The sequence below is a fragment of the Cebus imitator genome, unplaced genomic scaffold (assembly GCF_001604975.1).
Source record: "Cebus imitator isolate Cc_AM_T3 unplaced genomic scaffold, Cebus_imitator-1.0 Scaffold304, whole genome shotgun sequence".
Taxonomy (NCBI): Eukaryota; Metazoa; Chordata; class Mammalia; order Primates; family Cebidae; genus Cebus; species Cebus imitator.
In genome coordinates, this window is record NW_016107619.1 from 1,745,083 (window position 1) to 1,761,790 (window position 16,708).

Here is a 16,708-nt window from a genome sequence, read left to right on the forward strand (position 1 = left end):
TAGGAAGTTTCCAACCAAAATCATTTCCTAATCATTTTTGTTCTATAAGATGAGAGAAGCTTTGTGTTTGGTACAGAATTTCTTCCAGATTCCAGCAAATTATTCACTGCCTGAAGCCCTACAAAGACAGCTTCATTACATCTTAATGGTGAGTGACAAAATAGGTGGCCTCCAAAAGGGGACTCAGGCCTGACCCTCCCACACTAAGATCTCCAATAGATTGATTGATCTGTCGATTGCTGTAGTGAATCAGCCAGTGCAGCCCAGTGGTCTTGATGCCCCCACCCCCTTTCGTTGCTAAGATACTGGAGTCAAGCTCTACTCACCAGAAAGCTCCTCTGGTCAGTCATTGACATCATTGTTATTAACCTTAGTCAGGATGACTTTGAGTGGCATTCAGCCTAAGCTAAACTGCAAAAATACTGAAAAACCACATCTAATTGGTCAGCTTAGCACATCTGTTATTACTTGGTTATTTTAGTCTTTCAGTGGGAGCTACAATCCCGAGCTGCTAGTGATCAGCCATCTTGGATCTCTCTCCCCAGTCTTGAATAATTCCTTTAATCCCCAGTAGATTCTGCAGAGCCAATGAGCAGAGTACAAGAGCCCATGCATATGCATGTTATCATTTGAGCTATACCCTGTGATCCTCCATGACCAGAAGAAAGTTACTCACTTGGTCTGTGGCTTAACTTCCCGTATATTAACAAGAGGGATAAAGAGAGGAGGAGCTGGTGCTTTCCCTAAGCTGCCATTGAAATGCATGTAAATCACTCTTCTCTTTCTAAATGGATGTATAGCATTTGGGTAGCGTTTTCTGTGAACGGTTGGTTCATCTCTTAATAAGGAGCTTTACGTAAGTAGCCTATTCAGACTCTGATGAATACATGGAGGGTTGTTTACATTGGCATTATTCACACAAGATGCCACACACAGAAGGAGGAATTGTTTCATAACATTCTCCGTACATCCAGGCTACTGTCTGGCAGGGCTATAATATGAGCATACAAATTAGGTCAGACAGGGTATGAAAAATGAGCATGAGACAACAACAAAGGTGGAAAGGAACACCATTGCAGAATAATACCATAGCACATTAACAGTGCTATTACAGTGCATTTTTCTGTTCGGAACAACATGGTTCCATGATTTTCCCATGGCACACAATGGAATGGGCCTGCAGAACACATTAATTTTGCACTTGTAGAAATGACAGTCTTGCAATTACCATTCATTGTGCTTGATGCTAATTTAATGCAGTCATTTCCTTGCCAAAGTAATGTCTGAATGCAATCAAGTAAGCACTAATGCCTGAGAGATTCCACTGCGTGAGTACCAATTTAAAGAAAATCACCATCCCTTTATTTTTGGAGAATTAGGTTAAACATGGTAGCTCACACAAAACCTCTGGAGGTTAATAGGCAATAGTCATGAATAGAAAGGCAGGGGAATATCCTCTCCAGTTTAGCCCACATTGGAAATAAAGTTAAATGAAGCCTGTGTGTTGCCTCTGACATTATTTCAACACGTTTACACAGAAGACATCTAAATGTTTCCTTATTATCTGTTTAGTAGAATGAGTTTACAATTGATTCAATTAGTAGCTTTAACCAAAAAATTTAAATAGAAGACTGCAAAACATCTTTGGAAATCATTTATGAGTATCCTTATGAGTCAAGTATCTTCTTGACTTGGGAGAATAGCAGTGGTACTGTGCAGAGGAGTCCCGCAGCTGTCCAGGAAAGCTTTGTCTGCACAGAGGCGAGCTCCGCCAGAGACTGGAAGGATCTCCTAGCCTGGTGCTGCCTCTGCTCTAGGCCTCACTCCCCAGGTAGCCTGGTGCCTGCATGGCAGTTCCTGTGACCCCCGCCGCACGCTGGTGCTTCAGCCAAACAGCTCAGCCCCTACAAAGAGTAGCCATGCTCACTGGCTAAAGAAGGAGTTCTATGTAAGGCCTTCTCTGGCCTTCCTTTGATAGTATGTGTCTATGTTTGCAGATGTGGAAAACATCCCTAATATTGTGCCAAGTGAATGAAGCAAGGCCCAACCTACCATACACAGCGGGATTGCGTGTTTATACAAAATAAAACACACACACACACACACACACACACACACACACACAGAGGTGAGGAAAACAAACTGTGAGAATACATGCCAAAATATTAACTGTGGTTATTTTTTGTAGGAGGATAAAAATACTAGTATTTTTTCTTATTTCATTTTACTTTAAGTTATGGAGTACATGTACAGAAAGTACAGGTTCGTTACATAGGTTTAAATGTGAAATGGGGTTTGCTGCACCTGTCAACCCATCATCTAGGTTTTATGCCCTGCATGCATTAGGTATTTATCCTAATGATCTCTTTCCCCTTGCCCTCTACCCCCGACAGGCCCCAAGTGTGTGATATTCCCCTCCCTGTGTCCATGTGTTCTCATTGTTCAACTCCCACTTATAAGTGAGAACATGCAGTGTTTGGTTTTCTGTTCCTGTGTTAGTTTGCTGAGAATACTGATTTCCAGCTTCATCCATGTCCCTGCAAAGGATATGAACTCATTCTTTTTTATGGCTGCATAGTATTTCATGGTATATATGTGCCATGTTTTCTTTATCCAGTCTATCATTGACGGGCATTTGGGTTGTTTCCAAATCTTTGCTATTGTAAATAGTGCTGCAATAAACATATGTGTGCATGTGTTTTATTTTGTTTTTGCTTAGCTACATTTTCCAGTCTTTACACAATGATGGATTTCCTCTAACATCATTATTTTTTTCTTCTTTAAAAAAATAATAGTAGAAGGCAGAGTTGTTACCCCAGACATTTGAGGGGTAACTATCTCTGGTCATAAAATATCTAGCTATTAATTAGAAATTATTGTACCATCTAGTTGTATTTTCTGGAACGGAGTAGCATGGCCAGATGAAAATTTTATATAATTATATTACCCTTGAAAATCTCAATACATTTAACAATACATTTGTTAAGTCTCAATACATTTAGCAGAACACATTTTCCAGAAGCAGCCAAAGAGATCCACTTCAGATGGGCACTGGAGGAAGGGCTGCCTTGTTGGGGTCAGGTTGAATGAAAATAAAAACCTCAAGACACTAGCATCATGCTCAGCTATGTGAGAGGCTCACGCTAGGACTGGCTTGAGGCCCAAAATAGCCCAAGGACAGATCAGTTAGGTCTCTTCCTATGTAGCATTAGCCCACCCAGGAGAATGGTGGACAGACAGCCCATACTATTTGAATTATCTCTGTTTTTCTCTCCTCTCCTCCTCCCCATCCTCCCCATCCTCCTCCTCTTCTTCTTCCCTTCTCCTCCTCCCTCCCTCTCCCCTCACCATAAGCACACTCTTTATTTCTACATTGATCCCTCTCTCTGTCTCTGTCTCTCGTATTCCATACCTACTTTCCCTCTCTCTGTCTTTTGCTGGAGTATACAGTTGAATGTGTAAATCAAATTACCATGTCCTGCCACTTCACTGAGCTCGGGAGACAGGGCTGGATTTGAGCAGATTCTTCATGATCATCTCCTCTGCATTGTAGATGATACACTGACAGTCGTTATTTCCCACAAGCAAAAACCATACAGGCAGGCGACTTCCTCTAACCTCTTATCCAAAACTCCTTCCAGAGAGCCCTTTTTCTTCTCTCGTCCCCTCTCCTCTCCTTCCTTCCTTCCTTTTTCTTTCTTTTTTTTTTTTTCTTCCTTCCTTTCTTTCTTTCTTTTTTTGATTCAGTTTAGCTCTTGTCACCCAGACTGGAGTGCTCACTGCAACTTCTGCCTCCCAGGTTCAAGTGATTCTACTGCCTCAGCCTCCCAAGTAGCTGGGATTACAGGCACCCACCACCACATCCAGCTAATTTTTGTATTTTTAGTAGAGACAGGTTTCACCATGTTGGTCAGGCTAGTCTCAAACTCCTGACCTCAGGTGATCTGCCCACCTCGGCCTCCCGACATGCTGGGATTACAGCATGAGCCACCACACCCAGCCCAGAGGCCCTTTTCAAATGGATCCATAAAAATTCGTCCACCAGTTAAGGTGTTAACTTTCCCAGGACTACTTGCATCTTAAGTAGGAGTGCTGGCTGGGGAGCATTTTATGGTTTGGAGATAGCATAAGGGCGTTCTGGAAACCCTTCAACTAGACCATGCAGGCATTCTCTCCATCTGTCTGCAGATAGCTGTGCAGCATCTTCTCAGCACATTCATCAACCAGCAGCAATTTAACTGGATGGAGGCTGGTCCCTTCCATGCCAGAATTCCTTGACAGCCCATTGGCTGAGGCTGAGGTGAGAATCAGCCCAGCCTACGTGGAAGGTTTTAACTGTGGGTCTGTCATCCCCAGGATTATTTGGGACCGAATGGATAGTTGCTGGGTCATGCCAAAGATGGTTTTCTAACATTAAAATTGCTTTTTCTTGGAGAGTCAGATCCCACAACACTCAAGCATTTTATAGTGATCAATGTCACTTTTATTACTAACCACAAATTTGAAGCATAATTTGAAGTACACTCTCTGTGTCTTCTCTGTGTTTTTAAGCAAGAGGGAAAATAATAGACCTATAGTGGGGGCAACAATTTCTGTTTCCCTTTCGTGGTTGAAGTATAGCCTCTCTCAGGGAGATTGAATAGTGTCCCCCAAATTCATGTCCACCTGGAACTTCAGAATATGACCTTGTTTGGAAGTAAGTTCTTTGCAGATGTGATTATGTTAAAGTGGGTCATACTAGGTTAGGGTGGACACTAAATCCAATGAGTGTGTCCTCATAAGAAGAGGGAAGAAGAGGAAAGGGCACAGAAATGCACACAGACACACAGAAAGAAAACCGTGTGAAGTCGGAAGCAGAGACTGGAGTTACACTGTCCCAAGCCAAGGAACTCCTGAGGCTGCCAGAGGTTAGAAGAGCCAAGGAAAGATTCTTCCCTAGAGTTTTGGAAGAAACGTAGCCCTGAGAACACCTTGCTTTCAGACTTCTGGCTTCCTAGGAAAATAATACAAGTGCTAATAAAAATCTGCCATCTTCTCCATTCTTGCTCTGAACAAGGATAGCAGCTGGTATTTATTGAGAACTTGACTGCTAAGCAGTGTGCTAAGCTTTCTAATTGTTGGCATCATTTAATCCTCACCACAACCTGGTGAAATAGTTGCTATTACTATTGCTCCCACTGTACTGAGAAGTAAATGGTTGTGGTAGCCTGCCCCAAGGTTCATATACCAGTAAGTGGCAAGACACCCTTTCCTTCCGCTGTATGGCAACTAAAATCATAGCCTCTAGTCTTAAAGCTTTTTGGTTATTGTGGTTGAGTTAAAAAAAATAGAATCTTACTGGATGCAGAATTTATCATAAGAAAAAACAGAATACAAGAATTGAACAGAGACTTTTTTTTGCCACATTTAGGTGTAAGGTTTATTCATTCGTTGACTCATTTATTGAACAAACATTCACTAAACACCTAATGTGCCAAGAGGTCTTGAATGTACAGTTGAATCTGACTGCACTGAAGTTTCCCAAGCACTTTAATGGTTTATAGATGCAAAATCAGGAAAGTCTAGAATATATGATAGGAATACATGTGAATTGGATATCACCCAACCTGCTGAAAACAGTTCTTCATTATGATCCTTTCAGTGAGCCAAGTAAAGCAAGAACTTGTCATCAAGAGACACAAAGATATCTCCAGATTCCCTCATCTGTACTTTTTTTAACTATAAAAATGTTCATGTTCATGTGCCAACCCAGAACTGCAGTTGAAAAATATATTTTTTTAATCACTCTGAAACCATTTTCTGAGTTTAAAGAGGAGTCCTGTTTCCTTCTCAAACATTCATTTGTTTATTGCTTAAAGGCCAAAACTTGAAGAACAAAAGTCACAGGACTGCCACGTGGCCAAGAGTTGAATAATCATTCAATCATTGCAGTGTTACCATCAGTTACAGTCACACAAATACATGCCACCCTCCCTGTGGTCCAGCTAAGTGTCCTATTCTCCCGATGAGTATTGTGAAATTAGGTAATATTTTATAATCCATATTATTAAAGTGGTAGAAGAAATTGTTTAGAGCCAATTCAAGCCCCAACCTAGAAAATGATGGTGGAATTAGATGTCAGTTTGAATCCATCTTTCTCACTTGCTTCTTGTGTAACCTTAGGAAAATTCTTTGTCACCAAGCCTTATCTTCAGGAATGTATAGTACCTACCTCTTAAGGACACCTTGAAAATCACACGGAAGAATGTGAATGAATTTCCATATGAAGGATCTGGCACACAGCCATCCAACAGCAAATGTCCCTTTTCATTCTTAGCACCTCTTTGCTTTTTGGTTTGTGTTTTTGTTTTTATTTAATTCATGTTGTCCTTCAGTCCTTCCCTAATAGCTTTAAATGTCAAATGCCTAACTGGCATTTTTTTTGGTGGTCCTTGAGTACTGGATTGTCATTTTGGTCCTTCAGGAACAGTGTCATAAAATGTCATCGCTACTTAACTGTGGTCACAGTAAAAGTATTCTGAAGCCCTGGAGGACTAAGAAGTATGCAGAGATTCTGGAAGATGCAATTGGAAACAATGCCCACTGTATTCCACCGGTCATGTCAAGTAGCTCAAGTCTTGGTGCAATGTATCCAGTCCTTCCAAGAGCCAAGTTGGGTCACCTTAGTAACTCCTGCATCCCCTCCTGCCTCAGGGCCCATCAGGAGACAAGAAAGCACTGATAGCCAGACACACTGGCTCACAGCTGAATCCCAGCACTCTGATAAGCGCAGGTGGGAGGATCATGTGAGTCCAGGAGTTTGAGCCCAGCCTGGGCAACATAGTGAGACCTCGTCTGTACAAAAACATAAACAAAATTAGCCAGGTGTGGTGGCACACGCCTGCAGTCCTAGCTACTTGGGAGGCTGAGATGGGAGGCTGAGATGCTTGAACTCAGGAGGTTGAGGCTTCAATCAGCCGAGATTGTGCCACTGCACTTCAGCCTGGGCAACAGAGCAAGACAGAGGAAAGAAAGAAAAAGAAAGAGAGAAAGAGAAAGAGAAAGAAAGAGAAAGGGAAGGAAGGGAGGGAGGGAGGGAGGAGAGAAAGAAAGGAAAAGAAAAAAAGAAAGAGAAGAAAAGAAAGGTTGCAGACTCCTTTTTGCTCAAAGAGACCTCAGGCTCAAGTCCAGGTTATGCCTCTAAGAAAGAAGATTTTCCATCTTGCTCCTAGAGAAACATTTATTGTTGGATGTGAGGCAGTGGGTTTGCCAGAAGTGACTGGAGAACTGAACAAATTGTGTTCCACAGCTCTCAGTATGGAATAGGGACCAGAGTAAATCCATGGCCTACCCTTTTAGAAAAGGTTGGAGAGAAAATTAATTAATACAAAATATTATAAACAAGTGAGGGAGAGAATGAAGAGAAATATTGGAATTATGCATCTTAGAATTCACCCCTATGTGAAGCCAGCTAAGCTGTTAGTGACAATGGCCATTTTTTCTCAGGTTTACCTACCTAGACTTCATAATCCCAGCTTGGAGGACAGTTTCACATCAGTAGGGAGAGAAACTTTTCACAGCCTTCTTCTTCATTTTCAGCTGGAACAGGAGGTTTGATAGATTTGGGCGAAGGCCCAAAGGAACGAGAATAGAACACTTTTTTTCTTTTCTTCTTAGAGAGTTATTCAAGAAGAAAAAGCATGTCCCTTCTCTCAATATATTTCTTAAATCTTCAGACCTTGGGATGCAACTTAAAAGTATCATGTTAACTGTGATGATTATTTTTAAGTGTCAATTTGACTGGATTAAGATTACCTAGTATTCCACAGTAAGCAGGCTATGCAAACTATCCCCAAAGGCCGAGGGAGCTGAGAGGCCAAAGAAAGAGTCTGGCAAATCCAGTTTCTCAGAAGAAAACAAACAAACAAACAATTGAATAGGACTTGCAAACAGAAGCCACATCTCTGGTATCTACAAGATGAGATGGTGGATCTCTTTACCTCCTCAGACCCAGGGCTTATACACTGTAGAGAAAGGGTCTACCTGCTTCAGAAGCAAGTCTCCCAAGAGCAGAAGTTGCTCTAACAATTTTAACAGTAGATAAAATTGAAAACTTAGTGTCCTTATGGACCTGGGTTATTCAGGAGCCAACGTGGTGGATTAGCATCCAAGAAGGAGCTGCTTTAGCCCCTACACCTAGAAATCCATAAAGCATTGTTTTGAGGTATGTCTGTGGGAAGATTAGCTTGTGACTGTGAGTGGATGAGGTGGGGAAGAGCTGCCCTCAATGTGGGAAGCCATTATTCAGTCTGCTGGGGGCTGCAGAGGACAAAAACAGAGAAAAGGTGGAAGTGTCTATCTATCTGCTAGAGCTAGGATATACTGTTCTGGGGTAACTCCAGGCTCCCTAGCCTTTGGGCTTCACAATTTATACCAGATTCTCATGCCTTTGGCCTTGGCTAAGAGTTACACCATTGACTTCTCTGGTTCTGAGGCCTTTGGACTTGGACTGAGCCACGTAACTGGCACCCCAGGGTCTCCCTCATGTAGATGACGCGTGGGACTTCTCAGCTGCCATAATTGCATGAGCCAATTCCCATAACAAATCTCCCCCTCCTACGTCTATATCTATGTATCCTATTGATTATGCCCCTCTAGAGAACCCTAACACAGTAACATATGAAAATAATCTGCTTAAAAAATAAAAAAAGAAGGGAAGAGCCAAAAAGTCAGAATATTTATGGATAAAAGTCCACAAATGGATAGAAGTTCAAAAATATGTACGGAAAAAGAAAAGAGTTTGGATTTAATTCCAAAAAGTCAGAGCTTTAGAGATAGCTGCCAAGTATTAAGTGGCTTTGTTTTAGAATTTTTGTGGTGGTAAAATAACATTCACCCCTAGCCTGAGGTTCTCTTTTGGGTCCCAGATATTTGAGAAAACCTAGCCAATTAACTTTCTTAGAGAAAGAGATTTAAAAGTTCCGTGGGTAAAAAGCAAATCCTCTGTAAAATTTTCTAAAGGTAATACAGGACACAGTGTTCGATTTTGCTTTGGTTGTAGGATAAATAGCTTTTTTTTTTTCAAGTTTGTGTGCTTTTCTAATCCCCACCAGTGCAGGGACACGGCTGATTTTTTTTCGTGCGTGTTTTATTTGTGTATGTTGTTGGCTGTTTTTATTTCCTGTTCCTCAGCAATGATCAGAGCTCTCAATAATGTGAAGTTCACAGAAATAACACTCTTTATCCTTTCCCACATATTAGCTCCATGACTTGAGTTGAAACTCTACATTTCTTTTCTTTCACGAGCCGAAAAGGAACTGGTCTGATAAATTGTCCTGAGGGTTTTGCTTTTAGATTGCTCACATGTTTGGCTGCCCTGCGAGCAGGCCCATTCACCAACGTCCACACTGCCCTTGAGTACTTCATCACATCTATGGACCGTGAAGACCTGCCTCTGACATGCAATTTCTTCACTCCACAACTGCTTTGCACGCTTATCATTTCCAACAGGCAGCTCTGGCCTTAGCAACTGGGCTCATTCCAGGCATTCCTTGGCTACAGAAAATTTACTTTCTTAAATGTTCAGGTCTGAGACTATACTCCTATAGCCTACCCATCTTAGAAATCAACCTGGCTTTGAACTCATTCACGTATTTTTACCTCTACTAATTCTATTTGGTTGTAATAGTGTTTGATTTAGATAAACAGGCATTTTACTTTTTTTCTAGTTAAAACCAAATCCTGAGGAAACAGAAATTGTTAAGAGCTAGCTGCTCTCTCTGAGCCATCCTTTTCTTCGCATTTTAAATGTATTATCTTCATTTTCTCAAGAGGAATGGGCACAGGATATAGTGAAATGTTTAACTTGGCTAACAATATTTTCTAGCTACTCTTCCAAGGGATATGTTTACTGAATATAAGGTGGCTTTAAGTTCTATAAGGCAAAGACTCTCAATTAAATTAAATTATTGGGAGTACAATTTAACATCCTACATTCCGTGTGAACGAAGTAAGTTCAAGCAGTTTGATCATTAATAATAATTTTATTCTTTCATATACACGGAGCACATGGTTAGTGAATTATGAGAGCTTGTACTGACAGCCTGCTGTGTGGGAAGCAGTGGATTGCCAGCAAGGAAGGACAGGATGAATAAGACTAGGCTGGGAATGCAATAGAGGGGATAGACCCAACTGCAGCATCCAGGAAAATAAGCCAGAAGGCCGAGTAAGAGACCCCTTGGACACCCCATGCTGAACGTTCTACCGGGAGGGCCACCTTCAAAGTCTTGTCCAAGGACAGCGTGGCAGAGAATGGTGGGTTGCACCTAATTCTGAGGGCGTGGTTTGGGTTAAGGGAGAAGACTCTGAAAAACATGTATCATTAGAGCCTAAAGACAAAAGTTTTAAAACAGCTCAATTTTTTAAATTATCTTTGAAATAATACAATTGATTTTTATAAGAAATACTTATATGCTTTTTTTTTTTTTTTTTGAGGTAGGTTTTGAGCTTTGTTGCCCTGGCTGGAGCTCAGTGGTGCAATGATGGCTTACTACAGCCTCAGCCTCCTGGGCTCAAGTGATCCTCCCACCTTAACCCCCAGGGCAGCTGGGACGACGGGCATGTGCCACCATATCCTGCTAATATTTTAATTTTTTGTAGAAGGGGTCTCATTGTTTTGCCCAGGCTGGTCCCAAACTCCTGGCATCAGGGTATCCTCCTACCTTAACCTCCCAAAGAGCTGAGATTACAGGCATGATCCACCATGCCCTGCCCACTTACTTGCTTTTAATATTATAAAATTGAATTGCTTTAGAAATTAATAGTAGACAAAATATTTTAGGATTTAGATCAGCTCAACTATTTTTCAAATTATATTCCATCAGTCAATAATATTTCATGAGGCTTTGCCTTCTTTAATTTCTAATATGAAAACAGTAGGGAATTTTTTCCAATTTTCAAAAATTTATTCTAATAATTAATGTGATTTTCTCAAAATACACACATCTCCTTGCAGTTTTCTTCCCTTACTCCCATTTCCAGATAATTTTATATGAACCCAGTGGACACCTTCTTTTTGAGTATTTCTACCTTAAACATAACCTTTTAAAGATACAACTTCAAAGATAGATCATCAAATTGATATATAAACTGGGCACAGTGGCTTGTGCCTATTAATTTCCAGCATTTTGGGAAGCTAAAGCAGGAGGATTGCTTGAGCCCAGGAGTTTGAGACCAGCTTGGGTAACACAGTTAGACCCCCTCTCTATAAAAAAATAAATAAAAATTTAAAAATAACAAATTGATATGTAAATAAGTTTATCTTTGATTTTTGTTAAAAGAGGTCTTCTCAGAACTTATTTTTATCCATTTTAACATTACTAAATTTTATTTTAGTATTCTGAAGTTTAGGCAAATTTGCTCACTTTAGACTTGTACGAATGACTTATGATTTATCTACTCCGGTGGCCAATCTCACTTCCTGTGTTTCTCCCCAGGGAGTTGGGCCAAGTATAGCCTACAGAGAAATACCAGATTCTAGCCTTTATGTGAATCATTTCTCAGCAATCCTCAAAGGCACCAAAATGTTCTTTCATGTCTTCTATTTCTTTCCACCCTGGGTTTATGACCAGAAACACGAACAACACTATTCTAAACTAATTTTGTTTAAAGAAAAGAGGAATTTGTACTTTTTGAGTTTATCCTGATTCAAGAGGGAAGCTTATATTATATAGAACAGTGGAACAAGAATAACTTGAATTCCAATTTTAACATTATTAAAAAGTAAAGTGAATAATTTTAACTAGGCGTTGTTTCTTTATAAATGGCACTAATTATATAAAATTCATTATTCACAAGATTGTGAGGATCAAATGAGCTGATGTATGTAAAAGTGCTTTGAAAAGCATTAATGTTATAAAATGCAAATTATTATTAAGTGTATTAATCACTGAGTCAGAGGTCCCAAAGTTGAAATCCTCTTCAGTGAGAGTCCTGCAAAATATAAACTGTTGTCCTTCAACAGCTGCCAGGAAATCCTAGACAGAACCTTTCTATCCGCCTGGTGTTGCCATCACCAACAGCAAAGGCTTTTCCCTTCCACCTGTTGACATTAGTGCTCGCCCATCTCTCTCAGTAGCAGTGAGATGCGTTATCCAGAAGCTCAATACTCACAACAGTCCAGCAAGACTTTAGACCTAGGAGTTATATTAATTCATGACGTGCAGTTCTGTATTCACAGTCAGCCAACACTTGAATGCATGACCCTGATTAAATTCCTGTCTCTGCCATGGAGTTGGCATGAATCACTTGGCCTGGAACATCATTAAAGCAGCAAACACACTTGAGATTAAATTTGAATAGATCCTGAAATGTCCTCTTGAGGTTATTATTGAGATCGTTAGCAAATCATGTTGGTTCCTTGAGTATCTTATAGGGCTTTAAGAACTGAAAAGCAACTGTGACATTATAGAAAGTGCATCTAAAGTTTTCTTCTTATCCCAAGTGATTAACAGTCTCTCTGCATCCTCTGCCCCATTACTAAAGATGACAACCGCTGTTCAGGTGAATGAGTCTAGATTTTTCTCATGTCTAAGCAAACATAACCCAAATATTTGCACAAGCCCATTGCTAGTCACTTTTTAGTTTTCAGAGATTAATAAGGCTATAAGTGAAATGCTTTCTAAAATTTTACTATTGAAGTAATCTGATTTAAATCCCTTTTAACTAGATCAGTTTTAGCCTGTTGACTTTTATATTTCCTTAATAAATACCTCTTACAAAGGAATCTCGTAAATTCAATTAAAATATAAACTAAGTCATGTAAGCCAGATAAAAGCAGTAGACCAAGTTATAAACTTCAAACAAGTTTATAATCCCCTTCCTGTGTGAACTAAGTTAGAATGTTATCTTCTGTGGCCTCATACAGTATCCTCCTGAATCATAAATCATATGTGATTATTACAAACAATAACTTCTTTAAAAATATCAAGGACTATTCCAAGAAAGTTTTATTTCTATTCATATAATGAATTTATGATTATTCAGACTTTCAGCTTTTGCACTAACGTTCAAATGTCATGGAGTTACTTATTTCAACACTTCCTCAATTACTCTAAATGGTTAAGAGTTCAGGAAGCCCCTTTTGTCACAAAATCAAAGTATGCCATGGTTGAAAGGAATATTTCATTCATTCATGTTCAATTGATATTTTAGTAAACATTTCCTATTGTGCCAGGCACTGAGCTAAGTGTGTTCACATAGTTTACTTTATTTAATCATCACAATAACATTCAGACATTGATATTGTCACCTTCATTTTCAAAATGAAACGGAGACTTCCAGAAGTTAAGTTTATCAGCCAAAATCACATCACTAGTAAATGGTAGATTGAGATTGGAATCCTAGGTCCCTGACTCGAAGCCTAGAGTTTTTTTCACCATATACACTAGCACGATGTCCTCTTTATAACACACTCACTGAATCAGATCCAAGCTGTGTTAATGGAATGCTCAGGACCACGAAGCAGACCTCTTCCTATTTGAGTATTTCAGACAACTGGAAACATTTCCCTCATCCTGAACCATAATCTCCATTAAAGATGGAGAATGTCTCCATGAAGGAACAGTGGGTGTCTGGCTCTGGGTTCAAATTCCTGTGCCTGTAGGAACTCAGAAACACCTGTGTACCTTCAAAATCCCCAACACTGCAGAGGCAAGTAAGAGCACCTGACCTAAGTTTGACACAAAAGGGGTATTTCATAGCTGATATATTCTTTACTCTTCTGTTTCCTTTACCAAAGTCTCAATGGACGCTAAAACTGACATGCTCAGGAGAAAGAGGATGACACATGGTCAGTGGTCCGATTTGCCGTGACTGTTCTCCCAGTGCCCCAGGAGGCCTTCAAAGATACTGGCTGAATAGAAAACCGAACACCAAATGTTCTCACTCATAAGTGGGAGTTGAGCTATAAGAACACATGGACACAGGGAGGGGAACATCACACACTGGGGCCTGTCGGGGATGGGGGTGGTTAGAGGAGGGATAGCACTTGTTAATCACTTGGGATACGTAATGTAGATGATGGGTTGATGGGTGCAGCAAACCACCATGGCACGTGTATACCTATGTAAGAAACCTGCGCATTCTGCACATGTACCACAGAACTTAAAGTATAATAATCATAATTTAAAAAGAAAGATATTGGCCTTGATTGTTGTCCACTGTAGAATGGCAAATTAGTGAGTTTTATGGATACTAGATAATACAGCTTGCCCATCATGTCCTCTTTCTATCTTATCACCCTGATGACTCAGGGCAGGCCTAAGTCCCTAAAGTTCTGAATAAGTTTCCCTTCTTTCTTTGCCTTTCTTTCTGGGACTCTCCCTGTGTGGTTGAGCAAGGAAACACACACACAAACACACACCCCGAAAAAACAGAGCCAGATGTGAACTGGACCTGTTGGTTTCTAACGATAGATCTCAAAAAACAAGATACCTCTTTTTTTTGAGGGTGTTTTTAGGGTGCCACCCATACATCATATCCATGCTTTTGTGTTAATAGCAGAGACTTCTCTCTCTGAATATATGAGGAGAGGAATATAACAAGGGACATGACCAAATAAATTCTTCTGACATGAGATACCACTTTAGATTGCTTTAATACAAAGAAGGTGATTTGCAGGGTAAGCACAGGTCATGCCCTGTAAGTTTTCTTATTGATGAAATTCATGCTTTGAATTACTGATTGATGGCTGCTGAAGGTTGGCAATTTCTCCGTTCCAGTCTGGAGACTGCACTACATGTAATGAGCTTCTGATGATGGAAATTCTAAAATCCAAACAAAACATGGAAACAATTTTTTAAAACTCAACATCTAGTTCTATAAGGAGCTAGAAGGTGGATGCAATTGGTCAGCTCCAGCTGTTTCCTTACCTTCATCGCCCAGTTGTTGCAAAGAGGAATTCAATGGACGACTGCAAGCTTTAGGGAGCTCAAGCTCCTGCATTACACTACATGGCCATGCTCTGATCACAGCATGAGCTTTTCTCCCTCTAGCCAAAGGAAAATGTAAAAATTATGACACAAATAAAATATTAATCCTCTAGACAACAGTAAAGGACTTCACAAATCAGGACATAGCCTGCAAGCATACAGAGTCCAAAGCAGGCCCCTCTTTTTTACCAGCCTTATGAATAAAAAGCTGCCCTGTTCCAACTTCACCCCATCCAACTTCACCCCCAACCTATGACAGACCACCGCATCACCCCACAACTCAAGCATACATGTGTGCATACACACACACAAAGCCACCCACTACTATTGCAGTGGGGAATCACTGATTTTTTTTTATTAAACTTTTAGAGAACCCATGAGTTCAGATGGAAAAAATCATGGGACAGTGGGAATGGTTTAAGGAATGTACTTGGAGGCCAGCCACTCATCACCCAAAATGATTTCCTCTGAACTTCCTGACTTGTTCCCTTTCTCTTCTGCAGCCTATTCTTTTTTTTTTTCCCCTTAGGGGTGGGAAGGGAGGGGGAAGGGCATTCCAACAGCAGTTTTTTTCTTTTTCCCTAATTTGGTTGCTGGAGACCGGGTAAATGTATTTTTGTACATATTATAACCTGTTCCTGGTTATATATGGGAATACAGGTAGAGGAACTCTCACATGACAGTATAATCCAGGTGTTTTTTTCCCCATTTATTTATTTTATTGCATTTTAGGTTTTGGGGTACATGTGAAGAACATGCAATATTGTTGCATAGGTACACACGTGGCCGTGTGATTTGCTGCCTTCCTCCCCATCACCTATATCTGGCATCTCTCCCCTTGCTGTCTCTCCCCAGCTCCCCACCTCCCACCGTCCCTCCCCTATTTCCCCCCAACTGACCCCAGTGTGTAGTGCTCCCCTCCCTGTGTCCATGTGTTCTCATTGTTCAACACCTGCCTATGAGTGAGAACGTGTAGTGTTTGATCTTCTACTCTTCTGTCAGTTTGCTGAGAATGATGGTTTCCGGGTTCATCCGTGTGCATCATTTGAATCAGCAGGAGTGGCGCTGGGAGGATGGGGAGGCTGTAACTCTTTGATACCTCAATGTGCACAGAATTGAAATGGCTGAGTCCTTACCCAGAAGAGCCGTCCCAAAGAAGGAGCATTGAGTTTGAAGGGAGGAGCCAGGCGTAATTCAGGAGTGGGGAAGACATTGGCCAAGCTTGGAGGAGATAGTTAAGATGACTTCCGTGACAATAGAGAATAATTTTCTAGTGATTTTGTGGGAAGCAAAGGCAAGTAGGTTACCATTTGTTAGTAAGATGCAGGAAGAAAGAGGCAGTCAAAGATACTCTTTTCTTTGCTGATCTTGCCTGAAGCCAGCAGCTCTGCATTGGTAAAAGAGAATAAACTGTCTTCCTCTCCTCTCTGGCAATTCCTCTTTCTGCTAAGATCCAGAATTCAAGCTAATGGCATTAGTGCTATAATTCAGTTACACTACTAAATAATCTTTAGTTATTGATCCACATTAGAATATTGTACTGTCGGAAAATGTATTCTGAGTTGCTAAAATCAATTTATATTATTATAATGTATGTACCATACTATCATTATGTACATAGTATTAGCATATATAGCATCTCATTCCCTTGAAACCACTTGGTCTTCATCCCCATCATTTAAAAATACTGCTTCATATTATTCCCCGCAGTGGGTTTACCAAAATTTATTTAACCTAAA

General features: G+C 40.4%; 1 protein-coding gene across 1 annotated transcript in view; it reads left to right on the forward strand.

The window, feature by feature from the left end:
• The window catches only part of CNTNAP2 (contactin associated protein 2), a 1,742,807-nt gene that overhangs the window by 1,498,215 nt on the left and 227,884 nt on the right, over positions 1–16,708 (forward strand). The window lies entirely within an intron of this gene.